The 9,430-nt window shown below is 39.4% G+C and overlaps 1 long non-coding RNA gene across 1 annotated transcript; it reads right to left on the bottom strand.

Moving 5' to 3' along the window:
* Positions 1-7,534: 7,534 nt before the first annotated feature.
* On the bottom strand, positions 7,535-9,187 carry LOC128198395 (uncharacterized). The gene is made up of 2 exons (XR_008251105.1): positions 8,545-9,187; positions 7,535-8,461 (listed from the first exon to the last, which is right to left on the bottom strand). It is a non-coding gene; the product is annotated as an uncharacterized LOC128198395 (long non-coding RNA).
* Between the last annotated feature and the right edge of the window lie 243 nt (positions 9,188-9,430).

The raw sequence follows: 9,430 nt of genomic DNA, 5'->3' as shown, positions 1-9,430 counted from the left end.
GGTTGCTTGCGCCTATACCCAGCGCCCAGCGCTTACTGGTCTGCGCAAATTATCGCTGATTCTTCTACGGCCCGTAAGAGTATCAACCACCAGCGCTTATCGCTACTGGTCCGCGTAAATTATCGCTGATGTGTAGGTCTTCTACGGCCCGTAAGAGCGGGAGCGGGGGGGGGGGGGGGGGGGTTTGCCTCCTTGAACGGCAGCGGGTCCAGGCGGCGAGCGATCTGATTCCATACACAACGTAACAGATTGGAGAAGGTCGGAACTTGTCGGCCACGTTCAGCGCTGATTGATCACGAATATGCGGAGACATGGTACAGCTAATTAGTCGGTGAAGGACCCGACCGACTAATTATCTGTACCGGTCAGCACGCTAATTTGACGTATGCTACTTGACATATTGAGATTCTAGGTAACAAATGTCGGTTCCTACTGGTGGATATCATTCGTAGGTAGATGACATTCTCAATTGATTTGTTAATTGAAACAACGTCCAAGCACAACGGTCTTGAGCCGCCAGCATTCAGCGGCTCCCTGCAACCTGCTTTAAGTTCTCGGTCCACCTAGTGGGGGGGTCGACCAACACTGCGTTTACCGGTACGGGGTCGTCATTCCAGCACCTTGGGACCCGAACGTCAACAACGGCTCTTCAAATTATGTGGCCTGTCCATTACCACTACATCTTAATAGCTGCAAGCCTTATAGTTTGTGCCGGTTTTTGTGAAACGATTTGGATGAAATTTCTAGTGCGTCACCAGCCAAACATACAGCTTGTAGACCAGAATCTCAAATGTTACCACCGAGATTCTGGCTTTCGGATCTATACCCGTAGGAGGATGCGGGGTTAAGTAAACAAAAAAAACACTTTTACAGTAATCACCGGTATTTGGCTTCTATATTTTTAGATGAACCTTTTTTTTACAATATAAAAGTAATGCTAAACCCTTGAGAAACCCTAAAAGGACAAAATATTAATGGGTTAAATTACATAAAAAAAACCAGGTTTCCTAAATGTTAAGTTACTTTGCACATACTTTGTAAATAAACAGTGGTTATCTCAAATATTTGTTTTATTATACCAATCCTTGGGGATTAGATGGTGTCGATATAGCGTTTGGATTTTTGTTGACCAAACCACTGCCACGGCTAGGTATTTAAAGTGGGTCCGTCGAACAACGCACTAGAAGTTATGAATTCACATCGCTACCAGCCAAATCCACAAGGATGATTCCATTTAAGTTCGCTTAGCAATTACACACGTTTATACTAAAGGGACAACAAACACGTTGCATTTTAAACACTCACGAAAGAGGTCTAGTTATCTCTAAATCTTATTGTAATCTGAACGGTATATCCGAATCACCACCAACAATTAATGTAACGCATCCTTTTAAAAAAACAATATATAAAAATAGAAGTTTTAGCATGACTCCATTTAACAAAAGAAAGAATAGGTACGACCTGACGTTTATGATGGAAGCTGACACCACGCGGTCGCTGACCTTGCTGTTGCATTCATCCGTCCGTCATTTTGTCTGGCGGCCAGCGAACCTCCAAGATTTACGCCGCTAACAGCATGCTACTCGACGCGTGCAAATGATTAAATGTAATAGTCAACTCAGGTTCCATAAAAATGTTCCAAGAATGACCAAAGGTTTCAGAACCGGCGTTTCAAATGTCTACAACCAATCTACGTTTCTACATAATAACGTGGTTGTATTAAGAAGAAGTGTGATTACATTAGGTCACGTATATAGGTTAGGTTAAGTTCAGAATATATTACATTCCCATCCTGTAACAAAATACGGAGGTTAGCACATGTCACTAAAGTTTGACCTACGCCGGACAAAGAAAAAAACAATTTCAACCGAGTACCTTAAAAGGATATCCCGCCCTAGTTCCCAGTAGGTAGCCATCTTAACATCTCACGGGAAATTTTTATGGTTGACCGGAACTGCAAGAATTTGTCTCTTTAGCACAACAAAATTCGATAATCACGAATGCTAACCAAATATAAATTCGAGTCTTACCAAGTATCTTACATCACTGCCTCTAAGTAAATTTAATGTTTTGGAAAGTCAACTACATGTCTCCAAATTTCAGCCAGCCAAAAGAAAAAACTCGAACGTGCCCGAGTATATAACGAGAAGATAACGGGACTTTCTTCATAAAAAAACCTCACCAATAGCAAAGCTATAAAGTTACCGATTCATCTTTCTTACAGAGTACAATCAACAAATTGCACAGATAATATGTGACATTTGTTTTTAAAGTCGGTTTCGGATTCCATACCTTTCGTTACTTGTGGAATACCTCTAACCATATATTAAGTCTATATACAGATTATAAAGCTCCAACTACTTGTCCATATTTATTTGTCTGAGCACTTTAATATAAGCGCCATCTAGCAGCGAACCTCGTAATCTCTACGACATTCATCGATGTCGCTGCCTTTCGAAACAAACCTAGAGATTCCAAATTTGACCACCCAAAATTAAAATCCACGACGTTACAATACCCCCCAAAATAGTAGAAGTTTTTTGCTACCAAAAAACTTTCGCTGCCCTCAGCGCTCTAAGAAGCAATCATCTGTAACGACGTTATAAAAAAAAAAAAAAAAAAAACACTCTATGCTAACACTGATAATGGAATAAAACACTCATCTAAACTACATAAAGAAAATATAAGTAAAAGAAAAAAAAAATATATATACCTAAATACCGATGATACCTAAAATTAAACTATAACTAACGTTGATGTAGATACTTGTTCCGGTTTCCCTTTGCTGTAACAAAAATGCCTGGTTCTATTTTACATCTTGAATTTATACTCTCATAAAATAATAGCAAACATAATAACTCTATCTATTTTTGCTCGTCGGCAACTAATAACAATAATTTCCGGCTACCTATTATAATGTTAGGTTCAATCACCTAAATTATTCACTATCTTCTTTAAACTACGCCCACCTAACTCTATAAGAAATTCTAAAACTAAACAACACTACTGGAGAATAACTTATGAAAATATCATAAACGATCTTGTTGCTTCATGCAGCTTGATCTAACACAGCCTATTTCAAACTGTAATACATGTTATCACTATACCATATACCAACATGGGACTGAGTCTCCATGTGAAATGAGTTCATATGACTCCATAATAAATGCCCAGAGTCTGGGAATAATTCCTAGCACAACGATTGCTAACAGATCTCTGGGAACAAAGCGTCTCTGTGTTAAACACAGCACAGTAAATATCTCACGAACTATATTTTGTTCATAGCGTGATAATAATATTTCTCTAATCACCTTTCAGGAATTTCCGACTAACCCAATCCAACTTGATCCATCCATTTCTAATACACACCTACCTCATCATTTATACTGACCTTTCATTCATCACTCTATCAAACTGTAGTAACCTATTTGTATTTATAAGTGTACTTTACCATTCTTCTTGTGTGTTTAAGTACCTAACTTAGTATTTATACACTTTATGGACGAATATATGAGTTAGTCTACCGTTTTAGGTCTTTAATATGCCAAGAGCCTATTTTTGTACCGTCTTTCCTCTCTAGTTCGTATACTAGTGGTGACAATACTTTGACTATTTTACACTTTTCGTATTTAGGAGCAAGCTTTGCCATTTTGAATTTTTGCGCGTCACTTTGTGTATATGTGGTTTTCCATACCCAATCCCCTACTGCGAATCTAGCATTTCTTCGCCTACGGTTATAATATTGTGCGTTCCTAGCGTGTGCCTCTAGAAGTTTCTTGCGAACACTATCATAAATCTCCTCCATGCATCCAAACTTCCCAGCATATTCATCACGTGGCATAGCTACCTTGTACTCACTCTGCGTATCCAAGTAGAAATCTCCGTTTATCACTGGCTCACGGGCGTGTACTAAGAAAAACGGTGAAAACCCAGTCGATTCATTTATCGCGCTATTTATTGCGAACTGGATCTTTCTTAGATTTAGGTCCCAGGTTCGATGATCCTCTTCTACATACGACGCTACAGCGGTCATAATTGTTTTGTTGTAGCGTTCTACCAGGTTTACTTGCGGAGTGTAACGAGGAGTATAGTGAAGCCTTGGCACGTTGTAGCGCTTTATGACATTCCTGAACTCGGAACCGGTCATTTGTGTTCCGTTGTCCAGGATTACCGTCTCCGGCGCTCCATGTACCAGGACCAACCCGTCTTCGAAGTTTTTAGCCACCAACGCTGATGTTGCGCGGCGTAACGGAAATAGTAGAGTGTATTTAGAGAAAACGCACGTTATTACTAGCAGGTATGTGTATCCAGACCTACTTCGTGGAAGTGGACCCGCTAAGTCCAAACTCACTACTTGGAAGGGACGTGAACATACCTTTGGTTTCCCCATCAAACCAGGGACTGCTTGTGTAGAATGTTTATATGCTTTACATACGTCACATGATTTTACGAAATTTTCTATGTCTTTGTACATACCCGGCCAGAAATATCTTAAACATAAGCGTCTATGTGTTTTAAAAACACCTAGGTGTGCAGCTGTTGGTTCACAATGGTTCTCACTTATAATTTTGTTTCTCAAACCTTTTGGAATGACCTCTTTCCAATCAAACTCGCTTATTAGATCATACTTGCTTTTACTTAAGCGAAATAAAATATTATCTTTAACCATATAATTTGGAAAGTGTGTAGGTTTAGAAACACAATTATTTTTTATCCTCTCATACCATTCATCTTTCATACCTGAGGTAGGTGTATCAGACGTTGCATGGATTGCCTCAACTTTCATGAGTCGCGATAGAGCATCAGGAACTACATTGTCTGTGCCTTTTCTATGTTCTATCTCAAAATCGAATTGAGACAGTCGGCAACCCCATCGAGCTAACCTACCAGAAGGATTTTCCAAATTCAAAAACCACTTTAAAGACGAATGGTCTGTAACTATCGTGAACTTCCTACTTCCTAAGTACGCTTGGAACTTTTCGACTGCAAATATGACTGCTAGGGCCTCCCGTTCCGTAGCACTGTAGTTCCTTTCATTCTTATTTAAAGATCTACTAACATAAGCTATCGGATGATCGTGACCCTCGATCATCTGTGACAACATTCCCCCCAAACCGTACGACGAAGCATCACAATGGACAGTAAAAGGCTTACTAAAATCAGGAACTGCTAATACTGGAGCTGACACCAATGCATTTTTTAGCAACGAGAAGGCCTTGTCAGCTGCCTCGTTCCACTGGAACCTCGGCGCGTTCCTCCCTTTGCTGGTCAGCTTGTTCAGCGGTGCTGCAATTGTTGAAAAGTTACGAATAAATCGCCTGTACCAAGAGCAAGTTCCTAAAAATACTTTTACTTCCCGGGCTGTGGTTGGGGTCGGAAAATTTAAAATTGAAGAGATCTTATCAGGATCCGTATGTAACCCAAACTCATCAACTACATAACCTAAATACTTGATTGACTCCCTAAAGAATTTGCATTTGTCAAAAGACACTGTCAAGTTAGCTGACTTTAATTTATCCAGGACTCTATTTAGCAACAACAAGTGAGTAGAGAAATCCGATGAACATATCACAATGTCATCTATATAACAAAAAACATAACCATTGTCTACGTCACTACAAAAGTTTTGATTTATTAATTTATCCATTAATCTTTGTTGCCGCGCCGGAGCATTACAAAGTCCAAAGGCCACAACTTTGAATTTAAATAATCCTGCCCCTTCAATTTGGAAACTCACTTTTTCCTGTGAACGTTCTGATAGAGGTATCTGCCAAAATGAAGATGACAGATCTATAGTCGACAGGAATTTGGCCTCCTTCAAACTATCAAGTATTTGAGGAATGTATGGTATAGCATACGAGTCCTTCTTTGTCACTGCGTTTAGCTTCCTGCAGTCCAAGCAGAACCTCCAATCACCATTTGCCTTTTTGACTAAAATAACTGGGTTGTTCCACGGACTTTCACTGGGAGTAACGACGTCTAATGCCAACATCTTTTTTAACTCTTCCTGCAACGCCACCTTCTTTTCCGGCGATAGCGGATATTGTTTTACCCTAATGGGTAGAGCATCACCTGTGTCGATGTCGTGCTCTATTAAGGACGTCCTACCAAGACCTTTTAATTCAAAAGAGATGTCATGGAATTTCCCTATAATGGCATTTGCTAGTTCTTTCTGCTCGGTTGACAGATTTTCCAAAGACTGAATAGTGTTTACCCTATTCGTACTCAAAGTCTCGCAGAAGCTCGCTGGTTGATACTTATAGTCAATGCAGTCTAGTATCTCTGGGGCGATATTGAATGCCCTCCAAAAATCTATACCTAATATTATATCCGATATTATTGTAGGTATAACAAAAAATTTAATGGCACAGGTAGTGTCATGACATGTTATTGGTAGGTACATGTAACCTATACTTTCCAGCTTAACACCATTTGCCACGGTGCAGGAGATATTACTAAATTTTTCTAGCTTGAAACCAATTTTGATGAAGTTTTCGTGAGAGTTGTTACCTAGTATTGAGATGCATGCTCCTGAATCAAGTAGACCACAAATTTTAAGGTTGACTACTTTAAATTTAAGATAAGGCCTAATATCATTCTTTTTTGGTTGAAATCGAACAGATGCCAAAGTGCCGAAACTTTTTAATTTTTTAAATTTTTTATTTATGCTGGCATCGTTCGAGCAGACTAGTTTTTTGGACTAGTAGCCGCTTTGTTACATTTTGGACACGTAAACTTCGTGTACCCAGGGGTTTTACAACCGTAACAGTGTACGTTATGCCTCACTAACCGCTGGTTTCTATATTTGTTACCAGTGTGTGACGGCCCTGCCCTGGTTTGGTCATTATCATTAACCCGTCCTTTGTTGTGAGGGTTACCATGTTCATATTTACCCTGGCTGTTATAAAACCGATTTTGATGCAACTTGCTATGTTGTTTATAACGACCCTGGTCATTATGAACCTGATTTGAATGAAAATTTTGTTCGTTGTCCAAATATGCCACATTTTTATTTTTATTTTTATAAGTAAATTCAGGAGTTAAAATAGAATTCGAACGGCCGGGCTCAGCAAATTGTGTGGCCCTTTGACTGGCCGCTTCGAGTTTCCTGCATGCATCTTTCAGCTGCGATATGGATGAAATGGTTGTCAACGCGAGCTGCTGCGAAAACTTTGGGCGTACATTGTGTAATAGAATTTCTAATTTTTCGACCTCGGACATCGAAGTCCTCAGCCGAGCAAACAAGCAAGCCATTATAGAAAAATATATATGCACGGGCTCTTCAGCCCCCTGCGTCCTAGATCTTATCTCTCCTCGCAACCTATAGCCCCCACGTTGCAAGCCCCACGTTGGGCGCCACTGCAAGCCTTATAGTTTGTGCCGGTTTTTGTGAAACGATTTGGATGAAATTTCTAGTGCGTCACCAGCCAAACATACAGCTTGTAGACCAGAATCTCAAATGTTACCACCGAGATTCTGGCTTTCGGATCTATACCCGTAGGAGGATGCGGGGTTAAGTAAACAAAAAAAACACTTTTACAGTAATCACCGGTATTTGGCTTCTATATTTTTAGATGAACCTTTTTTTTACAATATAAAAGTAATGCTAAACCCTTGAGAAACCCTAAAAGGACAAAATATTAATGGGTTAAATTACATAAAAAAAACCAGGTTTCCTAAATGTTAAGTTACTTTGCACATACTTTGTAAATAAACAGTGGTTATCTCAAATATTTGTTTTATTATACCAATCCTTGGGGATTAGATGGTGTCGATATAGCGTTTGGATTTTTGTTGACCAAACCACTGCCACGGCTAGGTATTTAAAGTGGGTCCGTCGAACAACGCACTAGAAGTTATGAATTCACATCGCTACCAGCCAAATCCACAAGGATGATTCCATTTAAGTTCGCTTAGCAATTACACACGTTTATACTAAAGGGACAACAAACACGTTGCATTTTAAACACTCACGAAAGAGGTCTAGTTATCTCTAAATCTTATTGTAATCTGAACGGTATATCCGAATCACCACCAACAATTAATGTAACGCATCCTTTTAAAAAAACAATATATAAAAATAGAAGTTTTAGCATGACTCCATTTAACAAAAGAAAGAATAGGTACGACCTGACGTTTATGATGGAAGCTGACACCACGCGGTCGCTGACCTTGCTGTTGCATTCATCCGTCCGTCATTTTGTCTGGCGGCCAGCGAACCTCCAAGATTTACGCCGCTAACAGCATGCTACTCGACGCGTGCAAATGATTAAATGTAATAGTCAACTCAGGTTCCATAAAAATGTTCCAAGAATGACCAAAGGTTTCAGAACCGGCGTTTCAAATGTCTACAACCAATCTACGTTTCTACATAATAACGTGGTTGTATTAAGAAGAAGTGTGATTACATTAGGTCACGTATATAGGTTAGGTTAAGTTCAGAATATATTACATTCCCATCCTGTAACAAAATACGGAGGTTAGCACATGTCACTAAAGTTTGACCTACGCCGGACAAAGAAAAAAACAATTTCAACCGAGTACCTTAAAAGGATATCCCGCCCTAGTTCCCAGTAGGTAGCCATCTTAACATCTCACGGGAAATTTTTATGGTTGACCGGAACTGCAAGAATTTGTCTCTTTAGCACAACAAAATTCGATAATCACGAATGCTAACCAAATATAAATTCGAGTCTTACCAAGTATCTTACATCACTGCCTCTAAGTAAATTTAATGTTTTGGAAAGTCAACTACATGTCTCCAAATTTCAGCCAGCCAAAAGAAAAAACTCGAACGTGCCCGAGTATATAACGAGAAGATAACGGGACTTTCTTCATAAAAAAACCTCACCAATAGCAAAGCTATAAAGTTACCGATTCATCTTTCTTACAGAGTACAATCAACAAATTGCACAGATAATATGTGACATTTGTTTTTAAAGTCGGTTTCGGATTCCATACCTTTCGTTACTTGTGGAATACCTCTAACCATATATTAAGTCTATATACAGATTATAAAGCTCCAACTACTTGTCCATATTTATTTGTCTGAGCACTTTAATATAAGCGCCATCTAGCAGCGAACCTCGTAATCTCTACGACATTCATCGATGTCGCTGCCTTTCGAAACAAACCTAGAGATTCCAAATTTGACCACCCAAAATTAAAATCCACGACGTTACAATAAGCCCTTACATATTGTCAATAAAGACGATATTATTGACTGTGTGCGTGCACCCTGAAACTCACTTTCTGAAATAGATTAACTATACCTGGCGTGTATTTAGCGGTGTTGCAATAAGTCATTTATTCCAGTCACGGTATAAATTAGTCAGTGTTATGTGGCGACAGCGGCATTCCACCGGCGGCGGCATGAATAATGCGGACGGTTCAACGCTCCACCCTCGCCCACCTACCTAGATATTATTAT

The sequence above is a fragment of the Bicyclus anynana genome, chromosome 10 (assembly GCF_947172395.1).
Source record: "Bicyclus anynana chromosome 10, ilBicAnyn1.1, whole genome shotgun sequence".
Lineage (NCBI taxonomy): Eukaryota > Metazoa > Arthropoda > Insecta > Lepidoptera > Nymphalidae > Bicyclus > Bicyclus anynana.
Note: the sequence above shows the minus strand (reverse complement) of the source record. Positions and strands in the feature narration are given on the sequence as shown.